The 17,374-nt window shown below is 46.3% G+C and overlaps 1 protein-coding gene across 3 annotated transcripts in view; it reads right to left on the bottom strand.

Annotated features, from left to right (window-relative positions):
• Positions 1-16,328, bottom strand: part of SGMS1 (sphingomyelin synthase 1) — a 254,168-nt gene extending 237,840 nt beyond the window's left edge. For 2 of the 3 annotated variants that reach the window (XM_033130231.1, XM_033130232.1), the window contains exon 1: positions 16,073-16,327. The gene's annotated coding sequence lies outside the window, so the exon portion shown is untranslated. Of the gene's footprint in view, positions 1-16,072 lie in introns of all 3 variants that reach the window. The other variant, XM_033130235.1, reaches the window with a different exon arrangement.
• Between the last annotated feature and the right edge of the window lie 1,046 nt (positions 16,329-17,374).

Here is a 17,374-nt window from a genome sequence, read left to right as displayed (position 1 = left end):
CACCCACAGACAATCAAGAGTGGCACCCCTACATCACACGGAGGGATTTGGTCATGTACGTACATAAGATGTTCAAAGACGGGATGGGATGGCCAGTTATTACATATTGGAAAAGGCGACTTGAATGCAATGGAATTCGACCACTGTACTTTGCAGGTAACAGTATCAACACAGCCAGCTTACTAACAATATCAAAGAGCACGCTTACTAACGACTAACGGTTGCTTGCAGGGAAAGTAGTCAATTATTAGAAACTGAGATGCCTTGAGAGAGCAAACATTTCTCACAGATTACTTCTGTAAAGATTCTTCTGTCATTCTTCTCCAGGGAAGGTGCTGAAATTGGTGTGCAGGCAGTGAACGCTGAGATGCAGATGGAGATTTGGAAAACAGCTTTGTTATCTTGAAAGCCAATTATGCTGCTCCACTGCCACGCTCCCAGAGCCAAGGCTTAAAGATGAATTTTCCTCTCAACTGGCTGTGTGAAGCAGCAATTGCATGCAAAAATGTCAGGGGGAAAAAAACTGTATAAGGGCAATTACCTTACTTTTATTTCTGAGATTATTCAGATATATACCTGCTGTGAGCCCTGCACAAAGCTGCCATGAGTGATAATTTTAATGAAACTGCATCACCATCGCCAAGGAAATCTTTAGTTCCAGGAGTTAAAGAGGAAAGAAGTCAGTTATCTGACAAAAGTTTAATAAACTGGAGACAAAGTATCACTCATGGTGGTTTATATTGACAGCTAGCTAAAATGATAATAATAATAACTCAAAAACCAAAATAAATAAGAGCCTTGCTCCACCCTCGTCCACCTCAGCTGAGAGTCAGTTTCTACCCAATATCACCAATGTTCACTGCACTGATCATATATGCTAAGAAACTAAGTTCCTGGACCACAATGCCCGACTCTATTATAATTTAATAACACTGTAATAATTTTTGTAAAATCTCATATTTATGCTTGTATCCCAAAAGTCAATTCTAGAATCATGAGATTTAGCTTTGGCAAATCGTATCCCTTTTACCATTACATCTTTCAGCATTTAGTCAAAATGTTTATTCGGTGCACATTTAATATTTATAGAAAAAAAGATTGGAGGATTATATGCCAAAATAATAGTAATTATTATCTATGGGTGATAGGATTATGACATTCTTTTTGCTTGCATATTTTCTAAATGGAGGAAAAGGAATAGGGGAAGAAAGGGAGGGAGAAAAGTGAGGGGAGGAGGAGATGGAAGAAAAAGAAGTTTTTCTAAAAGGAGAACCTAACGGAGGTTAAAAGGTAAATGCAGAGCAACTGGAGCAGTCAGCACAGACCCCAAGGATCCCTTCACAGACGGCCAGCGGTGCCCCTGGCTGTCCCGGCCCTTCTCAATGTCCACTCACACCTGCCCTCCCCAGTGAACGCCTTTCAGAACTCGTTAGCCAAAGTTCCTTGAGTCCTGATCACTCGTACACACAGCATTTAATCACACCGCATTGTCGTTAGGTTCATCTCTTGGCTGCCCTCTGTGGAGTGAAGTTCTTGAAAGCAGACCCCCCACTGCTCCTTCCTCTGTGGACCCTGAGAGCGTGACACAGCCTGGCACACAGCGAAACTCACCAAGTTTGTCAAAGACACAGCACTTTTACAAACTTGACAACATCACCAACAGCAATTCTACTGTATCTCAATACTGTGACACGTGGCCACACTACCAAAGACAGTGGTTAATTTCTTCTTCCTCAAGAAATCTGCCTTGACTTTGAAGGAATTGATCTTTATTGCACCTTTGTGGGGTCACCAATTTGAAATGTCTACTTTTAAAGCAGATCTACCTGGAAGAGTCATCCCTTAGGTGCCTGGGAGGGGTCCCAGCTGTTGCCCAGTGGAAAAGATGCTCATGGAAAATCAGGACAACCAGATTCCAATCCAGGCCTCGCCAGGCTGCAAGATGGGATTTAAACCAGATGATTTCTAAGAATAAAGCACCACTCCACGCAGTTGCAAGCACCACAGAGGATAGTAAATCAGAGGCCCAAGACTCAGAACAACATGAGGCCCAAGCGAGGTGACAGTGAACAAGAGGCAATTACAGTTGAGCTGATGATGAGGCTGGTGACAACTACAGCACAAGGAACAGAAGCCAGGAAGTAGGCAGGAATATCCCCCACTTCTAAAATGACTACGCCACCACCACTGCATCTTTCTACCCACAGAGCCTTGCACCATGCTGGGGATAAAGGAAGACTGCAGGGAGACAGTTCAACAGTAAGACATCTTAATGACTTCAGGCTTTCTAGAACATCAGTGATTTCAGTCAGGGATGTAACGAATAACAGGTATACAGAGGTACCTGATCAGACTTCACAGGGGGTCACGCTGCCTACAGAAAGTCATTCTTTCTATAGTCCTCCTCTGAGTATTTATAAAATGTTTTTATGAGAAAGTCAGTATGGTTTCAGGATTTCCCTAGCAGAATATAATCAGCTTGTTGAGGGCAGGAACCATATCTGCCTAATTTATCACTGTGTCACCAGTACCCAGCAAGTCCCTGGCTCATAGCAGGCACCTAACCAGTGTTTAAGAATTTTCTGTATGATCAGTCTTCTAGATATTATTTTTAAGGGTTGCCTAATATTCCATTATGCAGGTATTTAATTAACATAACTTGTTTAATTAATCCCCTATTGCTGCATATTTAGGTTTCCAACTTTTCACTATGATTAACAGTTCTGGGATGAACAATGGTCTTAAACTCCCGGAAGTAGAACCGCTGGATCAAATAGTGTGTAAGTACCTATGCCTTCCCTCTTAAAAGCTATCCTCTATATCGTTACCTTGAAGGACAACTGCCATTAGCTTTTTTATTTAGGTAAACTACTGTGGATTTCTCAAGCAGAGGAATCTCCTAAAACAGGTGTCTTTGACATCAACAGCCAAAATCCTAAACTGTCCTCTTCAGACCTATTTTTGGTGCCCATCAGACCCAGAAATCTGAGAAGCAGCATCTGCTCAAGTGGTCCTCTGCTCTCCTACAATGCTCAACCTCCTCTCTTGCTTCATAGAAAACAAAACCACATTGTCCATCACACCCGCCTCTCTCCCTTTTCTCCCACTAAGTTAGCTCGTGTTCCCACTTAGTGGGTGTTCTCCCACTAAGTTAGCTGTATCATTTTGCTTCTCATTTCTTCAGAGGAATAACTAAACCTGCCCCACCGCTGAGACACAGAAATGTCAAGTTCCACAGAACTGCTGTGAGGCTGTACGTATCTCCCGCCTGGAGGCAGTCACTTATCATTAGTGCCTGTAAAAAGGCGAAAGACAGCAATAAAGAGCCTCAATGGCACAATTTTAACTTTCTATCCACTTTCATAAAAATGGACCCTTCCAAGATTTTCCAGGTGAATTTAATGAAAACTTGAGACACTCTCCCCAGAAAAATGCACATACCTAAAATGATACATTTGATTTCAGTGGCTTTGTGAAACCCATCCCAGGACCCCTGATAGAACCCTCAAACAAATGGGCAAAAGGAGGCCTGAGAAGTTCCTGAGACTGTTGTCACCACTCTGTCCTTATGTCTAAAATCAAAGGGAGGGGGAAAGCCGGCCACGCTCAGCGCCCTGTGGAAAGTTGGACTGCTGCCCAGCACAAGTGCTGGTGACTTCGTAGAACCTTTCACAGTAACTCAGGTGTCACTACTCCAACAACAGCGGGAGGTAAATGTCAAATTACCGACCTCATGAATGGGTGGCAGAGCCCTGAGGCGGCACAGGGGACTTTGCCTTCTGACCACCTGGCATGCGACCTATTCACTGACTTGATTATTGTGTCTGCCCCATTACCAAGAAAACTCCAGGCAGACAGAGACTTGGCTTTGTTCACAACTATATTGTACCCTTCGCCTCGTCCAAGTCAAAGCTGCTGGTCCCAATGGTTCAGAAGGCTTAGGCGAGAGACAGGTCACCTAGGAAGACTTCCCCCAGAGCAACGACATACACAGGACATTTCATGCATTTGGGATCTAAGGGTGAGGAGAATGAATAGCCAGGGGGAACAGGGACAGGCTCCAGGATAATATCAGGCAGAAACACAAAAGGAGCGACCACAGTCCACATGGTGAAAATCTCAACAACACACAGCCACAGAGCTGGGTACAGATGGACAGTCCCACTGCACTCAGGCTAAGTCTCACTCATGGCCATCGAGGCAAGTGAGTGGTCAACATGCCCGAGTGAGCAGAGAGGGAACCAGCAGTCCCTCCAACTCGGGCGAAGAATCTCTGGGTCACACGCTGCTGCCACTTTCCAAGGTCGCCTCAACAACTGGGAATGCTGCCCTGTACTACCGCAGGCATCTGCCAAGGGCTTCCGACTGACGACGCTGTGACAGAGTGGTTGTTGTTCCCCTTTCACATGAGAGAACGCCAGTGCTCCAAAAGAGCAGTCACACCTGTCCCCACTTGCCCTCCCTCCAGCTCAGATGACCAGGGCAGCCTGACTCGGGAGGAAGGCCATGGATTGTCCCACGCGAGGTGTTTCTTTTCCGACACCCGTTCGGTCCCGTGGCTTTTCCGCATGCACGCGAGGCGTGGCCGCTGTCCTCCTCCGCCTATCTGAGCAGCTTCAGCAGCCGCCCCCTCTGAGTTTCCCCAGGAGGAATACACTGCTCTTCTCTTTGGGCCTCACGCACATCTGCACCCCCACCCCCTTTTCAGACATCTGCCCTCAATTGGCAGCCTGTGTGTGTCAGGAAGGTAAAAAGTTCTCGGCGAAGCACTTCCCTTCCCTTCCCGTCCGAGGCTGTTTCTCTCCCCTTCCTGACTTCTCCGGCCTCTGCTACCACAGTGAGGGGGGCATCGCCTTTAGCCGCCCTCCCCATGCCCTTAGGGGACAGTGTTCTGAGATCTGTTCTCTGCCACCCTGCCCCAGGGCCTTTTTCTTCTATCCCCCAAATGGAAGCTCCCTTCCAACTTGAGTATCACCCACTCTCCCAGCTTGGCTGCACAGCCCCCATTCCGTAACCTGAGAGTAATCATCACATCCCTTGTAATTTGTCCTCATATAACTTTAGTTAAAATGTCCGTCATGGATTCACATAGTGTGCTTGCACGAAACTTTTAAAAGACTAAATAGTCCACATTTTACACGAAAATAGGACCTAGCCAGACCATCAGCTCTAATGCGTCTTTCGGAGCAAAAATTAATATAAGACATGGTCTGATATTATATTATATTATATTATATTATATTATATTATATTATATTATATTATATTATATTATATTAACCCGGTCTTATAGTAAAATAACACCAGGTTTTATGTAAATTTTTGCTCCAAAAGGTGCATTAGAGCTAACGGTCCGGCTAGGTCTTATTTTCCGGAAAACACAGTATCTTGCCAGGAGGGGAATCAATCACCACCTGGAAATACAAACAGTGAAGAATCTACTACTTATTGTAGTTTCTACAAAGTGGTTTGGACACGCAACTAAATAGGATTGGGAATGGCAGTTCTGAAATATTCTTTTTTATAAACGGGATAATAAACGACTGATGATGTGTCCCCAAATCACAGGACTTACGAGTCTGGAGACCAGATGGCTAGGGATTAACTAATCCAAACTCTCCATTTACAGATAAGGAAGCAAAGGCCCAAGTATGCCAAGGTCATAGCTTGGCACATATGACTTAGCTTACACGTTGTTTGTAAAGGTATTAAGGAAGGAAGAGGGAAGGGAAAAAGAGAGAGAAAAAAGAGAAGGAAAATGGAGGATAAAGAAAATGAGAAAAGCAAACCACTGAAAACAAAATTGAAAGTGGAATTTCGCACTTTGCCAAAGTTGAGGGGCAATAAAATAAAACTTTGTTTTTAATAAAGTCTTTCTTTAAAGGGCTGATTTACCTTAAATATAGAAAGACATTAAACTTCCAGGTTTTGCATTCCTAGGAGATAGCTAAAATTTAGCCACATTTTTTAAAGACAAAAAAAGTAAGCTGTCAAGTGTTCCCTATGACTTCCTAAGTGGTTCTGAAGTTCCAGTTCCCTATTCTCCTCTGCTGGCTGACCACTTGGAGCAGGCATTTTCCTAGTCTCCTCTCTGTTGTCAGAGTTCTCTCACTAAAACTGGAAACCGCAAAAAGAAACAAACAAAAAAAACCCACTTCCAGTTTCCTCTACACTAACCTATGGTACCAGTTACCTTCTCACGTGTTCTGTTACATAGGGAACCTGCAGCAGGTAAACTTCTCTATCCAGCCCACCCCTGCCCCCGGGGGCTTCATGTGTAGCTGCACTCACTACACGGTGATGGCATTTACCTGTGAACGTGCCTGTCTGCCCGGCTAAGCCTTCAAGGACCTAGACTCCATTTCACTCATACCTGTATCTCAAGGCTTAACAGGGGGTCTAGCCCACAGCAGCCCCTTAGCACGTTTCCTGCCGTTGTAAACCTCGGGTTCTAGAAAGGCCAGCCTCGAGGCCGCTCACATATGTGAACAGGCCTCTTTGGCCTCCCCCGTCTTTCCTTCGCAATCCTCCCATCCCCTCTTGCCTCTCCACATCCTCTGACCAAGGAAACGAGCTGTTCCTGGTTGCCAGGGTCACAGGAGAATCCCGACAACTAGCACAGGGAAATCTGCACCAAAGTTTCTTCCCAAATCCAACTTATTTGTATGTTGTCCTCTGAGTGAATTCTAAGTCCCAATTTCCCACAAAATCTTTCAACTCTAAAAATTTCTCATTCCACAGTTTTGTGTCACATTGTTCAGATGGGGAAAATGCAACCTCAACGGCGAAACAGAAAACTTTTGCTGTAATGACAGCAATTCACTCTTGAGGGGTTCCGATGTGTAGGCCTTGTACTAAGCTTAGGCACATGGTGTCTGTTTTACCTTTTTTCTTTTCTTTTTTTAAGTGCCTTCCTGCAAACATACAGTTTTCTACTACAATTAACCCAGTCAAATAAGATTATCTTCTACCTCTCCACTGTCAGGCTATCTTCATACACTTGTAATTTCTCTGTGCCTAAATAAGGGATAAATGGTGAACACAAAGTTTTTTTGTGTCTTGTGACAGGGGGTGGGGAGGATAGAAAATAAACAAAATGAAAACAAATCAGGGCATCTTCCTAAGACGAAATGCATTAGATGGCACTTCATGCTTCTAGTGAGTTTGGACTTGCATTGCCAAATTTTCTCTCCACCCTGGGTTATTACCCATCGTGGCCAAGTCAGAAACAATGGGAGGGATGGAAAGCAAATTTCTACTCTGCACTAGCTCAGACATTCCTCTGCTGGCCCTGATAAACAGGGCCGTGTGAGTTCAGTTTTTATTTCATGAGGTGAAAGTATTTTACATTTCTGAGTCTGACATCATCTTACCTGACTGTAACCAGAAGTAGGAACCACCGGCTCCTCACGAATGCATCGCTATGGCCGCGGTTCTCCAAGAGTGCTCTCAAGACCAGCAGCATCAGCAGCGTCTGGGAACATGTTAGATGAGTACACTGCCAGGCCCCACCCCAAGCTACTCGCCTCAGAAAGTCTGGTGGGGTGGGCCATTTCAAGGGGCCACCATGTGATTCTGATACACGCTGAAATTTGTGAAATTTGAGAACCGTCTGTGTAGGCTGATAAACCTCCAAGGTCGTGGGAATGCCCTGCTGGCTACCCTGTTTCACAACTCTTTATGTAATGATGATGGCTCCCACCAACAGCACCTACTCTGGTCATTTTTGCCAACTGGCAAAGGTCCCAAACACTACTCTCCTTCAGGGCACTCCTTCTACTATGCTGGGCAAATCACTTGTGCCCCACTCTCCTCGGCTCTAAAACAGGGGATAATAATAATAATACCCATCTCCTAAGACTGTCGCAAGGGTCAAGAGCTTAGACACCGTCTGGCATGCAAGTAGCCTTCAACAAATGTGAATCCCCTTGGTTTACTACATCATTGTCAAAAGGTCGATTCAGAACCAGGAATAGAGCAAAATAAAACTTGCTTCCTGCATGCTCACCACCTGACCTCTTCTATCCACTGAGGACACCCAGGACTGACAGAGATGGCACCTGGTCCTGTGTCTGTCAAGCATGTGCGTGTTTAGTCTACAATGTGAGCGCCCACCACAGGCCCCGCAAGGTGCAAAGAAAGCCCACTCCACAGGACTGTGCCTCCAACAGGTCTCTCGGAACAAAAGCCATCCAACTCTGGGGCATAAGGCCGAAGGAGATGCAGGAGAAACACAATGAATAGTAACAACAGCAGTCATAAGAAAAGCTAACATTATATTGTGATTCCCTTGTGCCAGGAACTAAGTGTCCGACAAATGTTAATTTAGGTAGTCCTCACCACAACCCTGTAGGGACCTGCTGTTACTACACCTACCCACGAGGGTTAGGGAATTAAGGCACAGAAGGTTTACAGAATTTGTGTATGGTCCCACAGCTCCTAAATGGTAAGGCCTAGATCTGAATCCCAGCACTCCAGCTCCAGAGTCAGTGTTCTTACCTACTTTACTATATGACAGAGACCTACTACCGTGTTTCCCAAAAAATAAGACCTAACAGGAAAATAAGCCCTAGCATGACTTTTCAGGATGACATCCCCTGAACATAAGCCCTAATGCATCTTTTGGAGCAAAAATTAATATAAGACCCGGTCTTATTTTCGGGGAAACACGGTAGTTATCTAAGCATCTACTAGCCATTTGTTATTACTGATCCCAAAGCAATGATTTTTAAGGCACTTAAATTTAGGCACAAAATCCACTGACACGGGGTTTAACACTAGGCCCCCAAACCCCTGGCAGAAATGCTAATTATACTTGTTTCTCCATCATCCCCTCCACTCCCCCTAATCTAATTCTACCCAAGTCAAGCCAAATCTCTCACAGAGGAGCATTTCTCTCTTTCTTACAACTCCCCTGACATTGCACCACTTAACCCCTAATTATATACCATCTGTCACATAAACTTCTCTAATTGTTCCTTGTATATTAGCCTTTTCTTCCCCACTGGACTGTAAAATTCTTTGGAATTATCCATACTTTGTGAAGCCCCACAGAACTAGATAGAAGCATAGGCTTGCATATGTAGACGCAGAGAGTGTTACACGGTTAATTGGTTGGCTTATTCACTTTGCTTTTCTCACACTTCTTAGTTATCAATCCCTAAGAAGCAGAACAAAAGTATGAAGTTTATGCTATTTAAAGCCAGCACTCAGGTATTATTACACCAACATTCACTGAACAGGAGCTCTATTTCAAGATCTATACTACCTGACTCTCCTACATTATCTCCTTGAAACCCCTCAGCAGCCTCCCAGGGGACGCTCTTGGTATCCCATTTGAGTGAGGAAGGACCAGGGCTATAAAAGGTGAATAACTTGCCTCATTCACTCAAGGATAGTGAACAGAGAACCAAGATTGAAACAAGATCTGTCCCCAAAGCCCCCACTCTGCCTACCTCTAAGGTTCAGACTAAGAAGCCCAGACTCAAATTCTCCTCAAAGTAACTTTGTAAAAACTGTTACCATGAGAGAGACAATTTTAAACTCTATTAAAAGTCATTTTTAAAAGATGGGATGATAACCATGTTCATAGATAGGACTCTGATATTAGCCTACACAGTCAGCGCAATGCCAATCACATTTCCAGGACTTTTTTGAGAACGTGACAAGCATTCCAAAATGTACATGAAAGAACAGAGATCCACAAAGAACTAAGATCTGAAAAAGAAAAGCAAATGAGGGGCTCACCCTGCCATATAAGACACACAGCAGAGCTATAATAAAAAAAAATATTTTGGCATAGAAACAGACAGATGACTGGAGCAGAACAGAGAATTCAAAAACAGACCCCCATGAAGAATCTCAAAATCACTGAGTTTGATGTGGACAGTTTCAGTCTGGGGTGGGGGGAAAGTTCCGGAGCTTGACAGTGGTGATGGTTGGACAACAATGGGAATGGACTTAATGTGGCTGAATTGCACATTTAAAATGATTGCATGATAAATATATGTTATGTCTATTTTACCACAATTTAAAAAAAGATTCAAAAAGTCTGTATGTTGAACGAAAGGAATCAGACACAAAAAAGTACCACACTGGATGGTTTCATTTATATAAAATTATAGAAAATGCAAACTAATCTATAGTGGCAGAAAACAGATCAGTGGTTACCTGAGCGCGGGGACAAAGGAAAGGATGGAAGGCAGAGGGGCCCACGGGAAGTTTGGGGGTGATGAAAACACTGTGTATCTTGGTTGCAGTGGTTTCATAGGTATGTACAGCTGTCAAAATTCACCAAATTGTATATTTTAAATGGATGTCGTTTACCATACGTAAATTATAATTCTTAATAAAACTGAAGAAATAGACTCAGAGTGCACATGTGGGAACCTGATGTAACATAAAGAATGCTGCCCAATATATATATAAGAAAAAGAACACATTTAATAGACAATTTGGGGAAAATTGGCTCACAAAATGGAAAGGAAAAAATAAAGCTAGATTCCTTTATGTTATATATGAAAATCCTCAAAGAGATGAAAGTCTTCATGGTGAAAGATAACTAGAAAGCTGTTAGAACAAAATATAGAGTATCTTTGTAATCTTGGAGTAAGGAAGAACATCTTAAGACTCCTAAAGTGCAACATAAGGCAAAAAGTAATGGACTTGGGCTATGTCAAAACTGAAAACTCCTGAAAGTTACCATTGACAAAGTTGACAGATGGCCGAATGAGATTAGTATAGAAAGTATGCAAGAAACATCTGCAAATCAATACATTAGAAAAACAGACTAAAGCTGGGCAAAGATACTGTGATACCCAACAAATATATTAAAAGATGCTCAAATTCACTAATAAACTCACATTTAAAAAGTGAGATGCCACTTTATAGCCATCAAATATTGGTAAAATTAGAAAGATGTTTAATACCAACCCTAGCGAGGGAATCAGGAATCAGGAGGGAATCAGGAACCCTCACGCGCTGATGTGAGAGTGTCAACCCAATCGGCAACGCTGGAGAGTAACTTGGTAGTGTTTAGTAAAAACTGGTACATTGTTCTCTTTTACGCAGCCATTCCGGGTGTATATCCTTAGAGCAGTGGTTCTCAAACTTTCCCATGATTCAGAATTTCCAGGTTGCCCATGTTAAAACACAAATTGATGTGGTCTGCCCCCGGGGTTTCTGATTGGGGAGGTCTAGGTCGGGGCCTGAGAATCTGCATTTCTAACAGCTCCCAGGTGATACCGATGGGGCTGCCAAGTATGGACCGCTGTGAGAACCACTACCCCACACATAATTCTCACACAAATTAAGAGAATGCTACAGGACATTCATCACAGCTCTGCTCATAGCAGCAGGAATGGAGGTGAGCTAAATGTCCATCGCTAGAGAAAGGGGAGAGTACAAGTAGTGGGTGCACAGCAGGCCAGCCGTACAAAGCAGCAGTCACAGCAATGCACTAGATAAATCTATACTAACATGGATCTCACAAATAAAATATTGAATGAAAGTCTTTCGACTTTTATGAATATCCGAAAATTTCCATAATAAAATGTTTTAATGTTGAATGAAAAGGAAACTGAATGAAAGCTACAGCACAGTACCACTTATGTAAACTGAAAACATGCACAAAATAACGTGACATCTTTTACATGGATACAGACACACCAAAGAACACATCCAATACAGCAGAGGAGGCTCCTCTGGCAGAGAAGGGAATGAGAGTGGGGAAAAAAGGAGAAAAAAATAAAACAAGAAAGAAGCATTGTACAAGGAGCGGATTTTGTGCCAAAAACTAAGTAATGTTAACTTAATCCCCAGTACCAGAAGTCTAAAAGCTAAAAACTACTAAAGCTATCTCTAAATGTCCACTCTACTGCATACAATGGCTACTTCAGGTAAAGCCCAAGCAGGTTTGCAGGCAAAGGAAAAGGTTGGGGAGGGGAGGGAGGAAGGATCTTTCTTAAATACAAGCTTGGGGTGATTTCAAACCCCCAGAATCCAACCTGCTACTGAACTCTGAATTTTCCCTCTTTGACATACTAGTATTTAAAAAGAAGCTGGGGTTCTCGGCTTTTAGCAAAGGGGGCTGTGTGTCCACGTCTGTGTCTGTGTCTGCGTCTTTTTAGTATTTTTGTGGGAATCTGTGTGTCTATGTTCTTTCCATTGTAATCAAAAAATACAGTGAATGCTGCTGCAGAGTACCATGCAATGGAAAGGCAGGAATCTTCAAGATGGAAAGCTGCACGCTGAACCTTAGTAACAGTGTGTGACAAGTTTCAGCTTGTTAGGTGCCGTCAGTTGGGTGTGAGCTATGGTTGAGAGATGGTGTGTTTTAAAGTGTGCTGTAAATCATCCTCCATCATGACAATGCTCTGTGTCACACATCGCTTCTGGTATATGGCAATTTCTGTCAAATAAAAACATGGATGAGTGTGTCCTCATCCACCTTATTCACCAGATCTTGCAATGTGTGACTTACGGCTCGGCTCTTCCCCAAAGTCAAAATGATTCAGGACATCGAGGCAGCCACAACAGCTCAACTAAAGACACTCACAAAAGAGGACTTCCAGAACAGCTGCAGAAAGTGGCAGGAATGATGGGATAAGTGTGTTTGAAGTGAGGGGGAGTGTTCTGAGGGGGGATCGATGGCAATGTGTCTTTTACTGTAATAATTTTTATTTAAACATTCACCATATTGTTTGATCACACCTCATAAGTGTGTTTATTTGTGGACGTTAAGAGGACTGGGGAGGGAAGCAGAGCACTTGAGTGGACACTGAGCCCCAGTCGATCAGCCATTCAATTGCATTTTATTGAAACCAGAAGTCACAGTTACAAAACCACGCCACCTTCCAGTCCCCACGAGCCCTTCCCCTTTCTTCACTCTTCCATCCCCACATCCAACACTGCTTCCCAACTCCCCCATCCAAACAGGCTGATCTGAAATATGGTCCTGTGGTGATTACATAGCTGATTACAGTTATACACTTTACAGCCAAAATTCTTGGTAGGTGATACATGATAAATTACCCTTTATATTCCTGACCAAGAGCCTTTATCAGAAATTCCAAAATTCTTCAGACCAGGCATGCCAGAACAGGTCTTCCAGAAGAGACTGCTGTGGCTGTAGCTACCATCCAAAAAAATAATCTGTCATGTCCCCACAAATGCACACTGGCCACAGCTTTTTCCAAGGGCCTTCAAACGGCGGGAAAGTGTATGGGACAGTCAGAAAAGAAAAATTCCCATTGATTAAATGTATGTAAGAAAATGCAACAGATCCTTCTAGCAGCAGCTTTAAATAAGCAAGCCCATGCCAGGAAAACATGTCTTTAAGGGAAGAAGAAACAGCTCAACAACTGGAGGAAGAAGCAGAATAGCTAAGGTAAAATGCAGGCCAAACTCATGCATCCCCAAACACTGGGGAGATTATCCCCCTATGCAAACATTCCAGAATTTTTAATTCCCAAAACATTATTTTGTCTTTTCTACACCAGCACTTTTCATTGAATGGTAAAGTTTTGGGAATTCTAGAGTTTTCCTGAAATGCTTCATATAAAATTAAGTTTTGGAAATAAAATATATTTGCTATGCAGCAGGTGCCCTTTTATAAAAAAAAATTTTTAAAACAGGTTTTAAAAAATGTATGACAGCTATATATAGGAATCCTTTAGATTTTCATAAGATATGTCATAAAAGCATACACATGATTTTCCAGCTGAAGGGCAGGATCTGCCACAATTTGGAAATTAAGAGACTTAACAAGGGGGGGAAAAGTAAAAGGGTTGAGTTTTTCAGCTAAAATCTAATATTTATGGTCAACACAGGCAATTCTGGCTTATGAAAACATACAAGGTTATCTAAGTGTCAAAACTTACTGACAATCTTCTGTGACAAAAACATTTTTAAATTTCAGCTAAATAAACATTTACCGAGTCTACCAGTTAGGCACTGTGAAGATGCTAGGGAGCTGCCAATGAATGAGAGATTTTTTAATAACTGTGTCCCTTAATGTCAGTTTAATCCATCCCTTGAATTAATTTTTTTAAAGAAATGCTTTCTTGTATTTGAAATAGCTCACTAAATAATTGCAGAGACACATCTGACTATTTTATTAAAAATGTAAATTTGTAATCTCTGACGCAGAAATAAAAGGAAAAGACTTTCTCTGCTTTACATATTGCTAGCATTTTCTGCAAAATAACTAACTATTTAAACTGTACATGGTGGCAGCTGCCACCTCCTGCTATCCAGCAGGTCCCAGAGCTGGAGAGACTAAACAACCGTGCTACATAGTTTAAGAGAAGCAGTGAAGAAATCCAAAAGACCAGGGCCTCCAACCTAAATAGAATGCAAGATAAGGCAAGTGAGTTGCTACAGTCAGAAGGCAGCTAGCTCTTGGAGGTTCCCTCAAAGCTGGAGCCTCCAACAACAGGCACAAGCTGCTGCTGCTGCTGCCGCTGCTGCTGCTGCTGCTGCTGCTGATGGCTTGCGTGGCCGAGGCATGGCTTCAGAGCTGGAAGGCTGCCACCTGCTGAATCACCAAACATCCCTGGGCTTCCCTTGGAGCACTGACCAGACAGGGACCCATCCCCCGCCTGGCTTCTTCTGTGGATATCTTACACCCCGACCAAAGAAACACCCTTCTGCACAGGCCAAAACAGCCGCCAGCCCGTTACCTCTGGACGGCCCTAGACAACTCCCATCCCGTTGGTACGTCACCAGTCCCATTCCTCTCTTTCTGCCCACTCAGCCCCCCTGAATGTTCAACCCCCAGTACCAGGAAGCGTGGGGGAATTCACAGCACACCAAGACAGACACTTAACACTTCTACATCCGGGCAGCCAATCAGAAACACACACACACCCTCCCCCAAATCTGAAAGCAAAATAACCTGTCCAAACAGCTTTAAAGGTCCAGGAAGATAAATGTCAAGAGAGGCAGGCCCCATAACAGGAAATAAACTTCCCTTTCAGAAAACAGTCTTCACTCTTGGTTTCAAAGCATGTACCGCTTAAGTCTGTACTGTTTGAAGGTGAAAAGAAAAATCTGAGAAGCACCTGCATGGATGCTTATCACTCCTTGAGGTCATGGCAACCCTTGTCCTGATATTTACTCGTGTTCCCCAAGAAGGAAACAAGCGTTAATCAGAACGTGCCGGGCTGAATCCGTTAGCTGGACCAGGACACTTACTCGGCCCACCAGAAGCTTCAAACCCCAGTCTGGGTTAATAGGGTGGGGGAGACACACAGCCGCTTCTACCGCAGCTCTGCCCTTGACAAGTCGCCTCGGAATCGAGGGGACCCCTCACTCACGGAGAGAGCCGCGTCCTGGGGAGACTGTCCAGTTCCTGGCTGCGCCCATGCCTCCTCCGGGCCTTACCTCTAAACACCCTCATCCGGCAGGAGCAGCCCCGAGGGATCTCAGAGCCTCTCCTTACCTGGAGACTCATTTGCATTCTGGGGAAGGGAGCTTGCTCCTTAGGGAAAGGGGTCCTACCAAGCACTGTTATTGAGGGGAAAGGGGGATCCCGAAACCCTGGGCGCCTGGCCGGCTGCCATCTGGCACCGAGGTACCAACTGTCACGCCACCGCTCGGGACGTGGGGGTGGGGCCGTGATTTGGGGTCGGTCCCTACGGGTCTTCGGATCCCGGCCGGGCTAGTGCTTGAAGGCGATTCGTCTCCCGGTTCTTTGGCCCCGCCACAGTGCGCTCGCCCCAGTCTTACTCTAGGCAGCCTTCCAGCCCGCACGCAGCACCTCTGAAAAGGTGCCCACCGACGCCTCCGCCATCTCACCCCAACTTGATCAGGGAGCCCCGCGGACGGCCTGCCCCCTCCAAGCCCTGATTTCGGCCGCCAGACCGCCCCTGCGCCTACCCCCCTGAAGCGGCGGGGCGGGGGGACTGCCCGCCAGGTACGCGCGCGACACCGCGCGGGCTGCGCTCACGCCCCCTCGCCTCCCGGCTGCCCGCACTCCGCTCCCCGGCGTCAGTCCAGGCCCGTGAGGCTCGTGTCCTATGTCCGATCGGCCCCCTCGAGATCGGCTTTCTCCCCCGGCCCCACGACTCACTTGCACGGGAGTCGCGGCAGCCGCCGGAATTCCGCTCGCCGAGCCCCCCGCCGCGGAATGAAATCCGGGGCAGGGCAGCGTCAAGGCTTCGTAACCGGATCGAGCTCTCTGCGCGGCTCGCCGGGCGCCAGCGGAGAGCAGCCTTCCCTGGCCAACCCTTCCCACTCCCGTCCTGCCCGCCGCCGCCGCCGCCGCCGCCGCCGCCGCCGCTGCCCCGGCAGCTGCCTCCCCGGTGCGAACGCTTCCGACTTGCCACCGAGAGCCTCCCGGGCTGCGGAGCATGCCCAGTCCGCTGCCCGAACCGGCCCGGCTTCCCGCGCGACGCGAATCCGCTCCTCCGGGTGTTCTCCGCGGCCGGGAGGGCGGGGCGGGTAGGCGGGGTCCGCGGGGGACACATCCCGGGACCTAGGGGGACCCGGACGGGGCTATGCACCAAGGGGCACCTGGAGTTTGGGCCCTTTTATTTTACTTTCAAGTAACTGGAAGCTCGGGAGGCGAGCGTTTGCCCCAACGACCAGAAAAGCCCCGCTTGCACATTTTTAGAGGGTCGTTTATGACGGCCAGACGGGAGCCAAGTTTTACGATCAGAGGCGGTGTGCCATTTGGGGCACAGCGGGAGAGTTGGAGAGCTGCAGCTGGTCCGAACAGAACGCAAACTCGGCCAGCTGGGGTCCGGGCTCTGGGGCTCGAGCTTTGCGAGCTACCCAAGGATTCTCTCCCCTACCAAACCTAAGAGCTGCGACACTTGCGATTCATTCCCGATCGATCGTTTATTAAGAGAGGGCGGACCTAAGACTCTACAGACTTCCATACCAAAAGCAAAAAAGCCGCCTTGCGGGACCACCCCCGCGAAGCCAGTCACGGCTGGGAAGGCCGGACCAGCTGTAATCTGTGCGGTTAAGACAGAGGCCGCGTCAGGGCCGCCCCGCCCCCTCCGGGCCCCACCTCACACCGGCCCCTCCAGGTTGCCGGGAAAACCCGGAGAGCGGTCGCGGTTGAACGGAAACACTGCGCATGCCCAGCAGCCCGACCTGGTGCAGGTTGCCCGAAGGAAGGTTTTCCTCGACTCCCAGAGCCGGACCCCTGCACCGGAGTTAAGGGTAGCCGGCGGGGAGAGCTGGCCTTCCGTCGCGGTGCCCTGCCTCCCTGGCCTGACTGCGCGGCACCCAAGTGGCGGAGGCAGCCCGGAGCTGTGCCTCCCACGGGAAAAGGGACTCGACGAGCGGGGGAGGGGGCGCGGGGCGGTATCGCCGTGACACGTGACTGTCCACGGCGCTTCGGGCAGCCATCTTCCGCCCGCCT

The sequence above is a fragment of the Rhinolophus ferrumequinum genome, chromosome 16 (genome assembly GCF_004115265.2).
Source record: "Rhinolophus ferrumequinum isolate MPI-CBG mRhiFer1 chromosome 16, mRhiFer1_v1.p, whole genome shotgun sequence".
NCBI lineage: Eukaryota > Metazoa > Chordata > Mammalia > Chiroptera > Rhinolophidae > Rhinolophus > Rhinolophus ferrumequinum.
Note: the sequence above shows the minus strand (reverse complement) of the source record. Positions and strands in the feature narration are given on the sequence as shown.